Below are 22,194 nucleotides of genomic sequence, written 5' to 3'. Positions count from 1 at the left end.
TAAGAGGTAAGAGACTGTTGGGTCACACAAGGCTTTCCAGGACATGGTGAGAATTCTGGCTTTTGTTCCAAGTGAGATAGGACACCATTAGAGAGTCTCCCTAGAGTGGTGGTATAATTTAAGGTAGGTAGTTTAGAAGCTCACTCTGTATGCTATGTTGAAAATAGAATTGTAGGGGCACAAGGGTGGAAGCTAAAATATTCCAGAGGCTACTGAAATAATCCAAAGATTCTAGAAGCATGCTCCAGGTGGTGACAGCAGAGGTGGTGAGACAGTGTGGGATTCTATATATATTTTAAGAGTAATATTCTATCATACATCTCTATGATCTGTAAATTGGATGTGAGGTATGAGAAAAAAGAGATGAGTCAAGGATAAATCAAAATTTGTGACCAGAGCAACTAAAAGGATGGTAGGGAGGTATCAGAAGGAACAGTTTGAGTGTAAAGGGGAATATCAAGAGCTTGGTCTTGAACATGTTCTTTTGAAGATCTCTGTTAGACTTCTACACAGAGGCTTCAGGTAGACAGGAGAAACATGTAGGCTGGAGATATAAATTTGGGAGTCTTCCAGATGAGACCGGGAAGAGATCACCAGGAGGTGACATAGAGAAAAGATAAGGTTTATGGACTAAGTTGTGGAGCACTTGGACGTAGGACAAGCAGAAGTAATCAGTGAAGGGGACTCAGAAGGAGCAACCAATATGGTAAAAAGAAATCAAGAGGCTAGGTAAGGAAATTAATAAGAAGAATATGGTTAGTATATGGGTTAGTATATGCTATTAATAGAGTATGAAAAAGAAGGACAAGGAACTGACCTTCAGGTTTAGCCATATGAAGATCATTGGAAACTTTGACAGGAACAGTTTTAGTGCAGTAATGAAGGCCAAGGGCTATTGGAGTAGGAATAAATGAAACTAGATTAGAAAATATAGAAATAAGGGATATGGATAATGGCTTAGTTGGGGTTCTCCAGAAAAACAGAAACAATAGAATGTGTATGTGTGTGTGTGTGTGTGTACAGAGAGAGAGAGAAAAAGAGAAAAAGAAAAAGAGAAAGAGACTTAATTTAAGGAATTGTTCATGTGATTGTGAAGGCTGGCAAATCCAAAGTCAGGACAGGCCAGTAGGCTGGAGATGCAGGGAAGAGGTGATGCTGGACCTCAGGTCTGAAGGTGGTCTGTTAGCAGAATTCCCTCTCCTTCTGGTCTTTTCTATTAAGTCCTTCAGCTGATTGAATGAGGCCCACCCACATTATGTCAGATTAACTGCTCTGCTCAAAGTCTACTGACTTAAATGTTAATCTCATCTAAAAAAATATCTTCACAGAAACATCTAGAATAATTTTTTATCAAATATAGGCCCCGTCAAGTTGACACAAAGAATTAATCATCAAGACAAATCCCAGGAGTACTATAGTGAAGAAGGGAAGGAGAAAAATAGGCGGTATGTGGAAAAAGGTATGGAGTGAAGAATTATTCTTTAAGATAAGAGAAATAATAACATGAAAGTGTGTTGAGAAGAAAGTTGATGATGCAGAAGAGAGGAAGCATCACATGAAAAATGTCCTTGAGCAAGTGAAAGGAATGAGTTGACCTTTCATAGGAGCCAGGGAAAGTCCTCCACATTCCAGAAAGAGGTCTCAGTATAAGACTTAGGTGCAGGGAGGTAAGTGAATGTGGTAGTAAAAGCTTATGGAAATTACTTTCTGAATGCTTCTGTTTTCTTAGTGAATAGGAAGCAATGTCACCAGCTAAGGCTAAGAACAGAGGAGGTATTAGAGGCTTGAAGATCCAAAAAGATATAAAATACTTGTCAAGAAGAATGGAAATTGAATAGACTAAGGAAAGTGACAAGTATTTCCGGGTAGCACTCAGGACTCATTTAAAGTTCACTGTCATGAGTTTAAGCTGTGATCTGTCTGTGACGTTATGTTTTTTTGCAGCCATGCGCAACTGAACCATTGTAGGGATGGGGGCAGAACAGGCTAAAAGCTTAAATAAATCAGGTCATAGGGCTTTGCCAGGCAAGTACAATGAAGGGCGAAAGAAGTGAGGGAGTAGAGGGCTCATACAAGGGAGTGGTCATAATGATAAACCATGAAACTTAAGTCAAATAGAAAAAGAAATATGATCACCATGAAGGTGATGAAGGACAGGGAAGAGATAGTAGAATCAATGAATGTCTTGTGGGGGTCAAGGACTTTTTTTGTAATCAGGATATTGGAGACAATCAGCTGGAAAGCCAGAGGGAGAGGGTGGAGAATAAGATGCTGAATTTATGGAGATTACAGAGGGGTTTCAGTTCTTGATAATGGCCATTTCTAAGGTATGTATGGCTAAGGAGAGTATTATTGTAAGAGAGGAGACAAAAGAATTCAAAGGCCAAGATATTGAAGAGTTCATCTTTGTGGTCATTAGAATCACCATAATTATGATAAGAACATAGTTGGAGAGAGTGGCAGTGAGCCAGGAATCTAAATCCTCAGAGAATCTGGGAGGTGGCTTGGGGGGGGGGGGGTGACTAATTTAGAAGGGGTAGCAGGTTGGATAGTCTGCTGACATGGGGGCTGACTATGCCTCCACATCATTATACATAGGTGTGGAGATGGGATCCAGAACTGCGTTGAAGGGTTTTAAGAAAGACAGACCAGGATTTACAAGTGGCAAATGAAGCAAGGAGTAAGGTTGTCCCATTTCCAGCCCCCACAGTGATGAAGGCTGTGGGAAGGCAATGGCCACCACTGAGGCAGCCGTAGAGGAGGACGGCATGGTCTTGGGGCTGGGCTAGCTTGCAGTAAGAGCAAGCACTTAGCAGAGGGGATGCTACAAGTGACTGCGAGATCTGGATGATGTCAGAAGCTGGGGGGCAGGTGAAGTGACAGCAAAAAAACGACCAATAGTGCTTCAAGTCTGGAGAGAAGAATCCTGTGCTTCCTGTGGGGACTGATAGGACTAAAGATAAATGGTATAATGAGAACAGTCTCGATGCTTCATATTGGTAATTTACATTGTTAGGAAATAGTATATGGTACTGTTAGTTTGTGTCATTAATTTTTTAAAGATTTTATTTGTTTTTTAGAGAGGGAGAGAGTGGGAGAAGGGGCAGAAGGAGAGAGAATCTCAAGCACTGAGCATGGACCCAATGTGGGACTCAGTCTCATGACTCAGATCGTGACCTGAGCCCAAGTCAAGAGTAGGACACTTAAGCGACTGAGCCACCCAGGAACCCCTCTTTTGTGTCACTCTCTGTCGAGGGGTAAGAAGTGAGCCTCTGCAGAAAGTGGTAGAGTTTCCATGTCTGCCTCTGGTGACATGGGGGCCAGAAGGCCCTACGTCATCTAACCTAGCACCTCGAATCCCTTGCTCCCTCCGGGTTTGCCTGACGGCGTACATTTTTTCTCCTCTGTCCATAAGCTGGGTCTCTTAACCCAACCTGACTTGACTCGGTGCCAAAGGCTGCTGTGAACATTCCAGTTAATGGTCAATGTCCTGAACTTTGCCAGAATAAATCTGTCTCTCTCAGCAAAACCTTTCCTAAGGCTCAGTTCCTGTGGCGTCTTCATTTGTGTTGAGATAAAGTGCCAGAGTCAGGACAGCCTGGAGCCACAGCACTTGCCTGAGTGGGTGGAAATGGGCTCCAATTGTCCCTTTGCCATGAGGAGAAACTCCACGCCTCTCTCAGTGTGCTTCCTCAGCTCCTGCAGCAAAGTGTGCAGCCGGGAGAATAGATCCACCTCACAAATTCTGAAATGGTCCCTGTGCTTAATGCGGTGTGCACATTGAATGACTATTTCTGAAAAGCACTATTCAAAAATGAAGAAACTAGAGGAGTAGGATTGTTTCTTTCAATGCTGTGCTCTACATTGATAGAAGAATACTAAATACTTATGAGACCATCTCATGTGGGTAAACCAGGCTTAAGGGATAAACCCAAATTTCCTCCACCACAGAATCATTAAAGAATGATCCGAAGACTGAGAGAAACCCTTATGGACCTAGAATTGGGGAAAAGGTCACAAATTTGAATACGTACAGAGGCCTAGATGGAAGTACAAGCAATGTGGGCCAGCTACAATAGGGCATAGTGAGGACTATGGCAAACTAGAATGGGCACTAGTTTTAAAGACAGCCGTTAATTAGCTCTGGCTGATTGTTATCTTCTAGGAACGTCTTGTGTTGCCAGATGTTCTGTCTTTAAAAGAAGCCAGAATTGGGCAGCCTGGGTGGCTCAGCAGTTTAGCGCCACCTTCAGCCCAGGGTGCAATCCTGGAGACCTGGGATCGAGTCCCATGTTGGGCTCCCTGCATGGAGCCTGCTTCTCCCTCTGCCTGTATCTCTGCCTCTCTCTCTCTCTCTCTCATGAATAAATAAAATCTTTTTTTAAAAAAAGCAGCCAGAATTTTGATTTTATGCAAAATCACTTTATTTTTAAAATTTGCAACTAAATCAGAATATTAAAACCACTTTATAGGTCATTAAAAAACTACTGATAAGCAGACTTGACCTTCAGACTACCAATATGCAAACAATATTTTAAGATTATGCATGCATGATAACTCCAAAGAGTTTAGAGAGAAATTCAAATTTAGTCAATCTATTCTTAAGATTCTAAAGTCCTCTGATGTCTCCAGGCACAGTTATGAAATCATATAACCCTTGGCACATAGTAGGTCCTCATGAACTATTTATTGGATGAACAAACATAAAGAGTCAAAGACCTGTAGTGATCGATTTGTCTGGTCATTTTCACATGTCTTTTAGCTTCTTTTCTTGGGCCAAGTTTCCTAGGAAATAGACTTTCAAAGCTGGAGATGTGTATACAGCTGGTATACTATGGAGGTAGTCTCAGGAGTAACACCTACAAGGAAGTGAGGGCAGCAGGACTGGGCTGAGGAAGAAGGTGGGCCGTGAGCCGTTGCCATACAGTCCGCAGCCAGGCCCTCAGGGAGCTCTGCTGCTGGGTTGGCCCTTCCCTGATCTCCTGAATTGCGGCTGGGGCTGGGTCTTTGTCATGAGACATGGGCTGCTCGGAGTGGGCATCTAGAGAGGGACTCGGCTATGAACGGTCATTAGCCAACACCCATGGCACCTGAGACAAACAGTGCTGAGACCCTTAAGGATTAGGCAATCCGCCATGGCATGCACCATACTTCTCAACGCTTTGGTGTGTGGAACCCTAGTGAAGTTCAATATTAAGCAGAATTAAATAGAGTCATGGTGGTTATAAATGGGGCCCCGAACACTGCCTCACCATTGACTTTCCTCTCCTTACTCCCTTCCCCAGGGCAGTTCTAAGAGTGCTTATTTAGCCCTCAGAAGCTACTTGCTTGATTCTCAAGAACCCTCTCATCTGAGATCCTAGAGGAGCTCCTCTGGGGAGACCATTCCCCACCTTCGAACTCTACTCCCTTTTATTTCCCACCTCAGTTCTCAAAGCCCACCTCCCACACAGGTTGGGAGGGGAACCACACCACCTCAAGGGAACTACTTCAATGCCTCATGTCACCTCTTAAGGGAATATTCTGTGATGGAGTGAAATGATCTGAAAATCATGATCAAGGGTTCTTTCATTGTAAGTGATTCATCCCTATGGAGGCTGTTCAGGTTTTTCTTTCTCAGAGAAATCGCCCCAGCCTACTTGGCTTCCTCTTTGAAGAACAATATAATTATAGAAAAGAACAGAGAACACCATGCAGATTAAAATGACAGGTTCCTAGTCCTTATTAAAACCTCGGTACTGAATTGAACAGCGTTCAGATGCCCTTTACTTCACCTTCCAATGTGAGATTTTTGAGAACTGGAAACTTTTTGCAAATGAGGCGTACTAGCTGATTGAATCTTTTCTTTCATTTAACCACTTACCTTTCTTGCCTCATGGTAAGAAGCTCATTAAATTGCCTTCTTACCTGTTTATTTTATTCAGAAATGGCCTGTCTCTTAGCCCTTCCACTGAGTTTCTTTGATATCTTTGTTCAAATAGAGAATAATACATTTGAGTCACTGCTATGACATTAAAAAAAAAAATGCTACTGGCTGTTCAGAATGGTCCAACATGGCATCCACCATTTACAGCTCTTCCCACAAAACGAGGTTGAATTTGTATTCATGATGCTTCTCTTTTCTTCTTCCCTGACTATCCTCTCACATCTCTTCACCCTTCTCCCCCGCAACACACACAACCACACACACTCAAATCACTAAGGGCAATTCTAGGAGTGGAATGCATGCCTCCTTGTCCCAGCAACGGAACACTTTCTGCTCATTATCCATAACAGCACATTTGGCTGGATGCCTATTTCTTCACTCTGCTTACTCAGCTAAAGCATGTAGTCTGGAAATACTTCAACTTCCAAATTCAAGAAAGTGATTTTAGGACAGTGTTTGAAAATGAAGATACTTTTATTGACACATGGTACAAATCCACAGTTAATGTCGTTTCCAAGAGCCTGTGCCAGGTTATCTCTTTCATCAAGTGCCAAAATAAGAAAGGATGGCACATACCAGCACAAAAGCATCCCTTCAAACAATCAAGAAGCTGATGTGTCCAGCAGGAACAGCAGAAAAAACTGCCATCTTGCCAATCAGATATAATCTTTTCTTCTCAGTCATGTACTTTTCTGAAAGGTAGGGAATACTTGCTCATTTTTCTTAGGCTTGCATATTAAAAATCCTGGAAAATAGCACACAAAGCACTTGATTGTTTAAGTGGGTTTTTTAAAAAATCTCAATAACATAGACTCCCTTCAGTTCCCTACTGAGGCCATCATGAGTGCTCTTTAGACTCTACTACCTCTTCAGCTGTTCATGTGAGGGGAGCCTCGATGCCAAGTCTTTAGGATAAACTCAACAAACCGAATCCTCAACAGCCTCACTCTCTACCTTCACGACTAAAACCTGTGAAGCCATTACAATAAGAATCATCCAATGAAAAACGAAAGCAGCAACTACACGCCATGCCAGTATGAAACATTTCTCCATATGCACACAATAGATCCTTTTCCTGCAAAAGCTAACGTTTCTTAATTTCATCAATAAATCACTTGAAATCAAGACATTCAAGCTCAGGTTCAAAAAGATTGGAAATTTAGCTTCTGGAATTAATAGGGATAAATTTGTCAGATGGGAATTCATGTGGACAAACAATATACTGATAAGAAGGACGCATTACCTCAAGATTTTTTAAGATGGACATTTGACCCAGACTTAAAATTAAAGTTGAATACTTATTACGAATTTGTCCTTTTGGGACAGCTGGGTGGCTCACCAGTTGAGCATCTGCCTTCGGCTCAGGGGTGATCCTGGAGTTTTGGGATCAGGTCCCACATTGGGTTCCCCGTGAGGAGGCAGCTTCTCCCTCTGCCTGTGTCTCTGCCTCTCTCTGTGTCTCTCATGAATGAATAAATAAAATATTTAAAAAAAAAAAGAGGATTTGTCCTTTCTTTTTTCGGCCTCCATATTTTCTATTGCTGTTTCTACCATTAGCTGAAATATATATCCTTAAAAGATTTTAGCTGTCCGTCTAATCCAATTTGTATAGATTAACCAGGCAAAGAGAAACTTTTCTTTATATTCCATCAACCACATAATCAAATCAACTTTAGAAATACCACAGAAGAGAGGAGGGGCGAGATGGCGGAGGAGTAGGGTCCCCAAGTCACCTGTCCCCACCAAATTACCTAGATAACCTTCAAATCATCCTGAAAATCTACGAATTCGGCCTGAGAATTAAAGAGAGAACACCTGGAATGCAACAGTGAGAAGAGTTCGCGCTTCTACCAAGGTAGGAAGACGGGGAAAAAGAAATAAAGAAACAAAAGGCCTCCAAGGGGGAGGGGCCCGCGAGGAGCCGGGCTGAGGCCGGGGCGAGTGTCCCCAGGACAGGAGAGCCCCGTCCCGGAGACGCAGGAGCTGCACCGACCTTCCCGGGGGAAAGGGGCTCCAGGGAGGTGGAGCAGGACCCAGGAGGGCGGGGATGCCCTCGGGCTCCCGGGGACACTAACAGACACCTGCGCCCCGGGAGATGGGCCGAGCTCCCTAAGGGCTGCAGCGCACAGGGCGGGACCCGGAGCAGCTCGGAGGGGCTCGGGCGGAGGCTCCGCGGAGGGGGCTGCGGGGGCGGGAGCAGCTTGGGGGGCTCGGGGGCGGGGGCTGCGGGGCAGGAGCCTCGGGGGGGTGGGGGGGGCTCGGTCAGAGGAAGAGGCTCCGTGCAGACGGGACTGCGCGGTTCCAGGAGCAGCTCGGAGGGGCTCGGGCGGCGGCTCCGCGGAGGGGGCTGCGGGGCCTGGAGGGCGAACCCAACAGCGCAGACCTGGGAGCACAGGGCGCCAGGGACACAGCCCAGGATCGGCCTCCCCCGGGACAGGCAAAGGCCAGGAGGGCACAGGACAGGGAGGACGCTCCTGCCCCGAGCAATGCAGATCAGCGGCCCCACCCGGAGCATCCAGGCCCTGCAGACCGAGAGCTCCGGGGTTACTACGGGAGCTGACTCCAGGGCTCCAGAGCTGGCTGCTGCCACTGCAATTGTTCCTCCTGGGGCCTCACGGGGTAAACAACCCCCACTGAGCCCTGCACCAGGCCCGGGGCAGAGCAGCTCCCCCAAGTGCTAACACCTGAAAATCAGCACAACAGGCCCCTCCCCCAGAAGACCAGTTAGACGGACAAGTTCCAGGGGAAGTCAACGGACTTAAAGTATACAGAATCAGAAGATACTCCCCCGTGTATTTTTTTTTCTTTTTGATTTCTGTTTGCTTTCCCCACCTTTTTCTTCCTTTCTTTCTTTTTCTTTCTCTTTTTCTTCTTTTTTTTTCTTTTTTTTTCTTCCTTTTTTCTTTTTTCTTTTTCTCTTTCCTTTCCTTCTTTCTCTCCTCTTTTTCTCCTTTTTCCAATACAATTTGCTTTTGCCACTCTGCACTGAGCAAAATTGCTAGAAGGAAAACCTCACCTCAAAAGAAAGAATCAGAAACAGTCCTCTCTCCCACAGAATTACAAAATCTGGATTACAATTCAATGTCAGAAAGCCAATTCAGAAGCACTGGTGGCTCTAGAAAAAAGCATAAAGGACTCAAGAGACTTCATGACTGCAGAATTTAGAGCTAATCAGGCAGAAATTAAAAATCAATTGAATGAGATGCAATCCAAACTAGAAGTCCTAATGACGAGGGTTAACGAAGTGGAAGAACAAGTGAGTGACATAGAAGACAAGTTGATGGCAAAGAGGGAAACAGGAAAAAAGAGACAAACAATTAAAAGACCATGAAGATAGATTAAGGGAAATAAATGACAGCCTGAGGAAGAAAAACCTACTTTTAATTGGGGTTTCCGAGGGTGCTGAAAGGGCCAGAGGGCCAGAATATGTATTTGAACAAATCCTAGCTGAAAACTTTCCTAATCTGGGAAGGGAAACAGGCATTCAGGTCCAGGAAATAGAGAGATCTCCCCCTAAAATCAATAAAAACCGTTCAACACCTCGACATTTAATAGTTAAGCTTGCAAATTCCAAAGATAAAGAGAAGATCCTTAAAGCAGCAAGAGACAAGAAATCCCTGACTTTTATGGGGAGGAGTATTAGGGTAACCAGCAGACCTCTCCACAGAGACCTGGCAGGCCAGAAAGGGCTGGCAGGATATATTCAGGATCCTAAATGAGAAGAACATGCAGCCAAGAATACTTTATCCAGCAAGGCTCTCATTCAGAATGGAAGGAGAGATCAAGAGCTTCCAAGACAGGCAGGAACTGAAAGAATATGTGACCTCCAAACCAGCTCTGCAAGAAATTTTAAGGGGGACTCTTAAAATTCACCTTTAAGAAGAAGTTCAGTGGAACAATCCACAAAAACAAGGACTGAATAGATATCATGGTGAAACTAAACTCATATCTCTCAATAGTAACTCTGAACGTGAACGGGCTTAATGACCCCATCAAAAGGCGCAGGATGTCAGACTGGATAAAAAAGCAGGACCCATCTATTTGCTGTCTACAAGAGACTCATTTTAGACAGAAGGACACCTACAGCCTGAAAATAAAAGGTTGGAGAACCATTTACCATTCGAATGGTCCTCAAAAGAAAGCAGGGGTAGCCATCCTTATATCAGATAAACTAAAATTAACCCCGAAGACTGTAGTGAGAGATGAAGAGGGACACTATATCATACTTAAAGGATCTATCCAACAAGAGGACTTAACAATCCTCAATATATATGCCCCGAATGTGGGAGCTGCCAAATATATCAATCAGTTAGTAACCAAAGTGAAGGAATACTTAGATAATAATACACTTATACTTGGTGACTTCAATCTAGCTCTTTCTATACTCGATAGGTCTTCTAAGCACAACATCTCCAAAGAAACGAGAGCTTTAAATGATACACTGGACCAGATGGATTTCACAGATATCTACAGAACTTTACATCCAAACTCAACTGAATACACATTCTTCTCAAGTGCACATGGAACTTTCTCCAGAATAGACCACATACTGGGTCACAACTCGGGTCTGAACCGATACCAAAAGATTGGGATCGTCCCCTGCATATTCTCAGACCATAATGCCTTGAAATTAGAACTAAATCACAATAAGAAGTTTGGAAGGACCTCAAACAGGTGGAGGTTAAGGACCATCCTGCTAAAAGATGAAAGGGTCAACCAGGAAATTAAGGAAGAATTAAAAAGATTCATGGAAACTAATGAGAATGAAGATACAACCGTTCAAAATCTTTGGGATGCAGCAAAAGCAGTCCTGAGGGGGAAATACATCGCAATACAAGCAGCCATTCAAAACTGGAAAGAACTCAAATACAAAAGCTAACCTTACACATAAAGGAGCTAGAGAAAAAACAGCAAATAGATCCTACACCCAGCAGAAGAAGAGAGTTAATAAATATTCGAGCAGAACTCAACGAAATCAAGACCAGAAGAACTGTGGAAGAGATCAACAGAACCAGGAGTTGATTCTTTGAAAGAATTAATAAGATAGATAAACCATTAGCCAACCTTATTAAAAAGAAGAGAGAGAAGACTCAAATTAATAAAATCATGAATGAGAAAGGAGAGATCACTACCAACACCAAGGAAATACAAAAAGATTTTAAAAACATATTATGAACAGCTATACGCCAATAAATTAGGCAATCTAGAAGAAATGGGCGCATTCCTGGAAAGCCACAAACTACCAAAACTGGAACAGGAAGAAATAGAAAACCTGAACAGGCCAATAACCAGGGAGGAAATTGAAGCAGTCATCAAAAATCTCCCAAAACACAAAAATCCAGGGCCAGATGGCTTCCCAGGGGAATTCTATCAAACGTTTAAAGAAGAAACCATACCTATTCTACTAAAGCTGTTTGGAAAGATAGAAAGAGATGGAGTACTTCCAAATTCGTTCTATGAGGCCAGCATCACCTTAATTCCAAAACCAGACAAAGACCCCACCAAAAAGGAGAATTACAGACCAATATCCCTGATGAACATGGATGCAAAAATTCTCAACAAGTTACTAGCCAATCAGATCCAACAGTACATTAATAAAATTATTCACCATGACCAAGTAGGATTTATTCCTGGGACACAAGGCTGGTTCAACACTCGTAAAACATTCAATGTGATTCATCATATCAGCAAGAGAAAAACCAAGAACCATATGATCCTCTCATTAGATGCAGAGAAAGCATTTGACAAAATACAGCATCCATTCCTGATCAAAACTCTTCAGAGTGTAGCAGAGTGTAGGGATAGAGGGAACATTCCTCAACATCTTAAAAGCCATCTACGAAAAGCCTACAGCAAATATAATTCTCAATGGGGAATCACTGGGAGCCTTTCCCCTAAGATCAGGAACAAGACAGGGATGTCCACTCTCACCACTGCTATTCAACATAGTACTGGAAGTCCTAGCCTCAGCAATCAGACAACAAAAAGACATTAAAGGCATTCAATTTGGCAAAGAAGAAGTCAAACTCTCCCTCTTCGCCGATGACATGATACTCTACATAGAAAACCCAAAAGTCTCCACCCCAAGATTGCTAGAACTCGTACAGCAATTTGGTAGCGTGGCAGGATACAAAATCAATGCCCAGAAATCAATGGCATTTCTATACACTAACAATGAGCCTGAAGAAAGAGAAATTAAGGAGTCAATCCCATTTACAATTGCACCCAAAAGCATAAGATACCTAGGAATAAACCTAACCAAAGAGGTAAAGGATCTATACCCTAAAAACTATAGAACACTTCTGAAAGAAACTGAAGAAGACACAAAGAGATGGAAAAAATATTCCATGCTCATGGATTGGCAGAATTAATATTGTGAAAATGTCAATGTTACCCAGGGCAATTTACACGTTTAATGCAATCCCTATCAAAATACCATGGACTTTCTTCAGAGAGTTAGAACAAATTATTTTAAGATTTGTGTGGAATCAGAAAAGACCCCGAATAGCCAGGGGAATTGTAAAAAAGAAAACGGTATCTGGGGGCATCACAATGCCAGATTTCAGGTTGTACTACAAAGCTGTGGTCGCCAAGACAGTGTGGTACTGGCAAAAACAGACACATAGATCAATGGAACAGAATAGAGAATCCAGAAGCGGACCCTCAACTTTATGGTCAACTAATATTCGATAAAGGAGGAAAGACTATCCATTGGAAGAAAGACAGTCTCTTCAATAAATGGTGCTGGGAAAATTGGACATCCACATGCAGAAGAATGAAACTAGACCACTCTCTTTCACCATACACAAAGATAAATTCAAAATGGATGAAAGATCTAAATGTGAGACAAGATTCCATCAAAATCCTAGAGGAGAACACAGGCAACACCGTTTTTGAACTCGGCCACAGTAACTTCTTGCAAGATACATCCACTAAGGCAAAAGAAACAAAAGCAAAAATGAACTATTGGGACTTCATCAAGATAAGAAGCTTTTGCACAGCAAAGATACAGTCAACAAAACTAAAAGACAACCTACAGAATGGGAGAAGATATTTGCAAATGACGTATCAGATAAAGGGCTAGTTTCCAAGATCTATAAAGAACTTCTTAAACTCAACAGCAAAGAAACAAACAATCCAATCATGAAATGGGCAAAAGACATGAACAGAAATCTCACAGAGGAAGACATAGACATGGCCAACAAGCACATGAGAAAATGCTCTGCATCACTGGCCATCAGGGAAATACAAATCAAAACCACAATGAGATACCACCTCCCACCAGTGAGAATGGGGAAAATTAACAAGGCAGGAAACCACAAATGTTGGAGAGGATGCGGAGAAAAGGGAACCCTCTTGCACTGTTGGTGGGAATGTGAACTGGTGCAGCCACTCTGGAAAACTGTGTGGAGGTTCCTCAAAGAGTTAAAAATAGACCCACCCTATGACCCAGAAATTGCACTGTTGGGGATTTACCCCAAAGATACAGATGCAATGAAACGCCGGGACACCTGCGCCCCGATGTTTCTAGCAGCAATGTCCACAATAGCCAAACTGTGGAAGGAGCCTTGGTGTCCATTGAAAGATAAATGGATAAAGAAGATGTGGTCTATGTATACAATGGAATATTACTCAGCCATTAGAAATGACAAATACCCACCGTTTGCTTCCACGTGGATGGAACTGGAGGGTATTATGCTGAGTGAAGTAAGTCAGTCGGAGAAGGACAAACATTATATGTTCTCATTCATTTGGGGAATATAAATAATAGTGAAAGGGAATATAAGGAAGGGAGAAGAAATGTGTGGGAAATATCAGAAAGGGAGACAGAACATAAAGACTCCTAACTGTGGGAAACAAACTAGGGGTGGTGGAAGGGGAGGAGGGCAGGGGGTGGGGGTGACTGGGTTGCAGGCACTGAGGGGGGCACTTGACGGGGTGAGCACTGGGTGTTACTCTGTATGTTGGTAAATTGAACACCAATAAAAAATAAATTTATTTCAAAAAATACATTAAACATAAACTGAGACTGAGTCATGCATATAAACCAAGACATTTTGAAAAGACAAAAAAATGGAAGACTTTTAGAACTAGAGGGATTATCTAGTCCCAACCCTTTTATTTTATGAATGAAACCACTGAGGACTACAGAAGTTACACAGGGAGCATCTATTCCACCTTCCCAGAATAACCTCAAGGGACCCAAGAGCCTGTAGCCCCACCCCTACCTACTTCAGCTGAATCTTGAGAAGCCGCCATGACCAGAATCACCCAACAGAGAGCCAGCATAGCCATTACATACCGCACCAGAGTGAAAATATTCCTCTGGTGTCATCACTCAAAGTCCAAAGAGTTTCTCTATTACACTGCTCCCTTAAGAAGGAATGGCATTCACTTTTCAGCAAATAATAATATCATAAAATACCCTGCTTTGTAAATGACCAATAAAGTGTCAGAGATTATTAAATTACCAACAAGAGGTTGTTTACTTGGAGATCAGAGCTGGTCAGAGAATTCTCATATCCTGTGGTCTGATGGTAATCACTTCTTTCAACAACGGGGGTCATATATCAGTTTGGAGAAAAGAATCAGAAAGCCAGCTCCATGCTGGTTTTTTAAAAATGGAGACATTGGTAAAGTGCTCTCTTATTCTTAAGACACATCAACAGAATATTTGTATTATATTTATTATATAGTTAAATAACCACTGTAATTTTCATGTTTTCTGGCAATTTGTTTTCTTTTTGTTTTATAGGTTAGGTTTAACAACAAGACTGCCTAAGCGAATATCTTGAGACTTTCCTGTTTAAGTGTTTGCCAGATTTGGGTTATTTAGAAATATGAGGTTTCCAAACAAGCGAAGGAGATTGAAATCACTTCTTCTATCCAGTAAGCTCAGTTTAACGTGAATGGAATCTTGAAATCGCTACTTTAGGCGGGGAAGTACTTTCTTGCTGTTATGACTTCCTAGTCACAATTATTGAAGGATGAATAGTTCTTATTTCCATTTAAATGACTTTTTTAGGAAATGGAATAGTAAAAAATGAACTTCAGTTTGTCTCATGCAAAAAATGAATATAAAAATACAATACGTTAAGGGATCCAATGACCACTGGCACCTGAAATTACATCAATGAAATGAAGAAAATGTTGTGAGTCCCTCAAATTGTCAAGGCTCAGCCAGAAATGTAATAGTGCAAAACGCAAAAGGTGCGGGAGGAGGTCACATTCCCGACAGGCAGTGGTAGGGCTTGATGATCTGATGGCTACTATCTCTTTTGGTTTTTACCTCTTTTTTTTTTTTTAAGTTTTAAAAGAAGACAAAGTTGTTAATAAAAGTGTAGAGGAAAACCATAAAAATTGAAATTTACAGCCTATAAAAGACAGTTCAAGGGAAATTAATTTTTGTATATAAAGACTTAACCAGCCTAGTTAATGCCAAGCACAGTTACTATTTCTTCAAAAGATAGATAAGAAAGCTCCAAGCATAATTGCAAAATAAAGAAAAATAAATTTGAAACAGATGTCATAAAATAGCCCCCCTTCACTCTTTTTTTTCAATTATAGGAAAATCATGAGCTACTCATATACACAATAGCTTACCAGGAAACATAACAAAACTTAAACATTGGAAGATATTTCAAAAAAAAAACAATTACTGTAACCAGAGTCTTGAGGAAATTGGAATATTAAGAGAAGATAAACTTTAATGGGCTACATAGGCTCCAATTATTCCCTGCAACTTTAGATTTTTCCAAACCTTGAAGGAAGAATAGTAGAAGATGATTTTTTAGGAAAAAAATTATTCCTACTGCAGAACCAAAGTTCAGATCCCTATCTTTTTTAAAGGTTTGAAAGGGCCCATTTTTTTCCTCAGGAAAATCCAAAGGCTCACTGCTTGCCTAAATTTTATTCAGCGACTCCTAATAACTTCTTAATATTAGTTCCACAGTTTAAGACATCTGTGAAGTTTTTAGAAAATAAAACAGTGAAGACACAGATCCTCACTGTGAACAGAAAAGGAAAAGAGAGTGCTCACACCAAAATGTACCATCCTTGAACTACATTTCCAAACAGTGTTTTGATAACAACATTTTGCTTCTGAAGGTTTAGGTGATTTAGATAAAAATTTACTAGTTTAGATTTGATTTCCCACATGGAAACTTTCTTCACTAAAAAGATCTTTCATTTTTACAGAGGTTTTTGTTAAAGTTTAAATTAAAAATTACATTCAACAACTGGATAGAGAGATGGGTAGATGGATAGATTAGCAATAAATCAAATAGGATAGTGATATCATCTAAACTGTAGAAAAATGGATGTTCACTATAATTTTTTTTCAATTTTACTGTATATTTGAAAAAATATAATTATGTGCTAGGAGAAAAAAAAATCAGTTTAAAAGTAATGACCTTTCTGAAATCTACCACCAACAAAAATTAGCTGATTTCACCAGCTGCAAGTCGAACTAAATAGCAAAGAATTTATAAAGGAGTCTGTGATGGGTGAGTAGGTCATATCATGTAGAGGTATGAGACCCAGAAGGCTGGGTCTCAATTAAAGAAGTATTTGGTAGATATATTAGCTCAGCAAAAAGACCAAATATGTATGAGGACCGAATTTTATTTATTCCAAAGTACATGTCTTAACCTATCTGCAAAGTATATACCCTAAAGACAGATTAGGCTCGCGGAAGGCCTCATGATGTCTAAAGCAGAAACAGAATAGGCAGGTCTAGACACAGTAGGGCCACAGGAGTCTAGGACTTCCCTCATCTCCCTAGTTATCTCTATCCTCAAACTGGTTCTCCTCTTTCTTTACCCATGATTGGTAAAGTCTCTATTGGTTGAAGGCATCTGGGCAGGACCATAGTTTACTGTAAGCAACAGGAAAAGGCCCAGGGCTTGTGAGAGCTCCGGTGGGGAGGACAAATGTATGTTTAGGTAGAGTCTTCGGTGGGTTCAGGTCACCAATGGCCTGAAGCCCAGGTGGACCTGGAGAAGCAACACAAGCAAACAATCTTGTTTCTTCTGATCCGCGAGCTGGCTTTTGGCGCTAGATTTTTGTCATTTAACCAACTGGGGGAGACAAGAGCTTTTAGGTATATTTTTTCATGGAGAAAGGCTAGTAAGGAAAGGCTAAGTCCCATAGTCTTCAACAAATTCAGGATAATCATAAAGCCATAGTTCTCAGTTTTTTTTTTTACCTCAGGACCCCTTTATACTTTTAAGTTATTGAGAAACTCCAAAGTGCTTTTGTGTTAGGTTATCTATCTTAAAAAGAAGAATTTTAGTATTTATTAGTTTATTTTTTAATAATAAATGTATTTTTTATTGGTGTTCAATTTGCCAACATACAGAATAACACCCAGTGCTCATCCCGTCAAGTGCCCCCCTCAGTGCCCGTCACCCATTCACCCCCACCCCCTGCCCTCCTCCCCTTCCACCACACCTAGTTCATTTCCCAGAGTTAGGAGTCTTCCATGTTCTGTCTCCCTTTCTGATATTTCCTACCCATTTCTTCTCCCTTCCCTTATATTCCCTTTCACTATTATTTATATTCCCCAAATGAATGAGACCATATAATGTTTGTCCTTCTCCGATTGACTTATTTCACTCAGCATAATACCCTCCAGTTCCATCCATGTCGAAGCAAATGGTGGGTATTTGTCATTTCTAATGGCTGAGTAATATTCCATTGGATACATAAACCACATCTTTATCCTTTCATCTTTCGATGGACACCGAGGCTCCTTCCACAGTTTGGCTATTGTGGACATTGCTGCCATAAACATTGGGGTGCAGGTGTCCCAGCATTTTTTAAAATAAGAATAATTAATTCATTACACCTGAATGTAAATAATGTATTTTTAATGTGACATGTAGTCTCTGGACAACTCTACTGCTATTCACTTTTATTTTTTTAATATTTTATTTATTTATTCATGAGAGACACAGAGAGAGAGAGGCAGAGACACAGGCAGAGGGAGAAGCAGGCTCCATGCAGGGAGCCCAATGTGAGACTCAAACCTGGGTCTCTAGGATCACACCCCAGGCCAAAGGCAGGCCCTCAACTGCTGAGCCACCCAGGGATCCCCTGCTATTCATTTTTAAAAAGAGAGACAGTGAAAAAGGGAAGATCTTAGTATAATTATGAACATTGTCTGACCTCATGGTTCCCATGTTTGGGTCTTGATACCTCCCTTTCCAATTAGTCCCTGGAACACACTTTGAGAACTACTGCCTGGAGGGATGGGCTAAGACTTTTGGGGTACTGCCGTCATGAAAGTTGCCTCCAGACTGGTCAGGGTAGTACACACATGACTTTGTAGTAGTAATGAGATTCAAGGAGAGGTGAGTGACCTGTTTATTCTAAATATGCTCCCAAAATGGCTACGATAACTTTGAGATAGTAGGTAAATTATTCTCCATATTTGAATTATTCAAAGGGCTTTGCATTTTTTCCCCTTCTGAGCCTTTAAAATTGATGTTTAACAGTTTAGCAGCTTGGAAACACATTTACAAATGACTTCCTCATGCCCTCAACCCAGTGTTATAAACAAATAAATTGATTCCCCAGGGGCTGGAAGCCTGGTCTTTACCACCCAAGGGACATGTAGGCTGCTCCTTTCTCTGCACAGGTATCTCTGAGCCTACAAGAACTCTCAGGTGTAATAGGAGCCAGGCTTACTGCTCCCTTGCTCATACCTTCTTTCTGTGAATAAAATTCATTCTAAAAGCCAACCAAAACTGGTTTTGGCAATCTTTTAGTACTTCTCATCTAATAACTCAGAAATTCTAAGCCTTGTTTTTAAGAAAGAACAAACTGAACCATCGGGAAGAAATAAATCTCCCAGGATTCGATACAATTAATTGGCCTAGACAAGAACAACATGAAGGTCATCCTTGATCATCATCATTCACAAACCCGTTGTCTCCTGTGACTTTGTATGCAAAGTAGGCTACATTCCTGACTCAGTTAGTCAAATGTGCTGTTTTTCCTGTTAAAATTAGAACATTTGTTCACTTTATGATTTTTTTTTTTGTACTTCGTTAAAACAATGCAGCGTTCTATAACAATGAACATAATTTGTGTTTAACTCTGAAGTGTTCAAGGGCAAAGGCTGTGTCCTACATTTATTTCTTTGGCATTTCCTCTGTGGATTTACATAGCATACTCTTTAGTGACTCTCTCATTAGTGACTCTTTAGGAATTAAAGAATTACTCTATGTTTTTCCCCTCTTTAGAATTAACTATTTAATTTCAGTACTAATTTTTCCATTCATTATTTCCACCAACAAATATTTATTACAGATCAATCAGATGTGCTAGATGTTGGGGATACCTGTCCTCTGTGTGCCTTTCTACAATGTTATCCACACCTATGAAGAGTTCTAGAAACCTGTGTGATCCTGGTAACATTGATATATCTTCTAAACCCAAATCATCAATGCTTTGACACCACCATTTCCTAAAAGTCCATCAGGAAGAGCCCTACCTGGTTTACCTCACTCACGCAGACATCCACTTCTTTCTGTACAACTCTATCTCCCACTAGCTGCCACCTCTCTCCTTGTCCTGAAACCTCCCAGGCCCTCTGTAACCCACAGCAAAATCAGCTAAATCTTCAGCTCTACTTGGAGCGTTCCTTTCCACCTTTGTTCTGAAACTTGGTCCAGTGAAAACTATTAAACAGTGCTCCCTGGAGCCCTCTTAACTGGCTCCTACTCAAAAGGCTTCTATTTCTTCTACACCTATAGAATCTCTCAGCCTGGAGGTGAGCTCGGTGTCTTTCTTGCTCATCACTACTGTTTCCAGACCTTTGTCCCTCTCTTTCCCTACAGCCCCAAAAGCTTATATCATCAGAGCATCAGCAAATATTTCTTGAGCATCTACCATATGTCAGACACTGTCCTGGACATTAGGGATTTAGCAGTAAATTAGAGTAAAATAGTTCTGCTGTCTGAAGTCTAGTAAGAGGGAAACATACAAAATAAAGCAAGTGAAATATATAGTGTGTTATACATTGGAAGTAGGAAAATAACATGTTAGGATGGATAGGGAAGTTGATCTTTATAGGATGATCAGAAATGATCTTACTGAGAAAATGAAATATGAGCAAAGACCTAAATGAGGTGAAGAAGGAAATAACACTAATATCAGAAAAGAACATTCCAGTCAGAGGGAATGAAAAGAACAAAGACCATAAGGCAAAAGTGTGCCCCGTGTGTTCAAGAAGCAGCAGACATCCAGGTAGTTTATCTGCTCACCTTCTTGTTACAGTCATTTGTCACCTCTTGGTCACACCCCTCATTCTTTAAAGGTTTAGCTCCTTGCTTATTGCAACTGTCTTTGATGCCATTATAACTCTTGGTGATATTAATATCCATGTAGGTACTCTTTCAATACCCTGGCCCTCAAGTCCCTGAACCCCTTTTCTCTTATCTTCAACCTCACTGTTGTGGTCATTCCCATGGTCATACCCTAGTTTGTGTCATTCTCAGTAACCTAAGCCTTCCAATATTTCAACTTGAAGCATCTTATTTTCTTTTGTTTGTTTTTTTTAATGTTTTATTTACTTATTTTAGAGAGAGTGTGTATGCATGAGTGGGGGGCGAGCAGAGGTAGAGAAACTTCAGGCAGACTCCCCATAGAACTTGGAGTCCAATGTGGATTCCATCTCAGGACCCTTAGATCATGACCTGAGCCAAAACCAAGAATCAGACACTCAACTGACTGAGCCACCCAGGTGCCTTGAAGTATCACACTTTCTAACCATGCTTTTTTTCTAGTTTGTTCCCTCTGATTATCCAACTTCAACAATTCTTCAATCCAGTGACACTTCCATCTTTTCACTGCATCCCAGCCTTGTGTTCATGGTCCACTCTTATAATCTTTGCATACAGCTCAGCAACTTGCTCCTTTTTCCCTGCATCTTTCTTCCTCAGCAAAATCCCAAACCTGGCTAAACCTAATTCTCTGCCGAATCCATGCCTGCTGCACCCATTGCTGAAGAAAAACACAAAATCACACTGATTGGTCTTAGAGTCATGACCATCGGCTCCAAGTAATTTTCAGTGCTGCCAACAACTCACACGTTCACCTGATCAGTTCCCTGTACCACCCTTTTAGATGTCCATGACACAGCTTCTCATTTCTCCTCAAATCACCAAAGCTCCTCCTCTCCTTAATATCAGCTGATGACTTGATACCTATGCTGCTGAGAAACAATTAATTAGAAGAGAACTTCCAGACTTCCACTACATCTATTCATGCAAGACATTTGGAATCAAACTGTAATTCATCCCTCCTGTTACTAATGATCAGAGGTCCTTGCTCCATTTCAAGCTAACCCCACCCCCCCATTTGAACAATCAGAGTCCATCCTCTTTTGCCTACTCCAGGATTTTTTTCTTCCTCCCTGCTCTATCAATCCCTTCAGCAAATGTGCATGTCTATAATACCTGTATTTTTAGGAAACAAATCATTCCTTGAACCTTAACCTACCTTTCACCTACTGCCCCACTTTTGAGCAATACTTTACAGAGAATATCATCTGAAGATTTTCTATTTTATATCTTCCCATTCTCTTTTGCTCTTACTCCCATCTAATGAGACTTTTATCTCCACCTCTTCAAGGAAACAACTCTTGTCAAGGTCACCAATGATGGCTTCCATATTGTGAAATCCAATGGTCAATCCCTGTCCTTATCTGTCTTGATATAATTATCATTTGATCTAGTTTATCACTCTCCCATTCTTGAAATACTTTCTTCGCTCAGCTTCTAAAACATCATTCTCTTTTTATTTTCCACCTATCTCACTGGATGTTTCTATTCACCTCTTCTATATCCTTTTTAACCTCCCAATTGCTAAATAATGGCATGTTCAGATCTCAGCCCACAAGCCTTTCTCTATCTACACTCACTCTCTGGGTGATTCTTTCCAGTTCCATGGCTTCAAACATCCAAATTCTGACAGCTTACAAATGTGTGCCCACTCTGGACTTCCCCCTACTCAAGTGTCATCTTCTCAGATAAATTTTTATGACCATCTTATGTCAAATAGCCCCTTCCTCCACTCTGCCATTCTCAGCATTCTCTATTCTCTCTATCCAGGATTTTAGAAAACTTTAAACAAGCTTCAACAGGGTTTTAGCAAACCTCTTAGAAGCAAACCTTGAGAAAAGTATTTGGATGCAAATTGTTTATTTCAGAGGTGATCACAGAGGCATGAAAAGGGAACAAGGGAATGAGAAGGAGAAGAAA

Source organism: Canis lupus, chromosome 2 (assembly GCF_011100685.1).
Source record: "Canis lupus familiaris isolate Mischka breed German Shepherd chromosome 2, alternate assembly UU_Cfam_GSD_1.0, whole genome shotgun sequence".
Lineage (NCBI taxonomy): Eukaryota > Metazoa > Chordata > Mammalia > Carnivora > Canidae > Canis > Canis lupus.
This window is presented reverse-complemented; position numbering follows the sequence as displayed.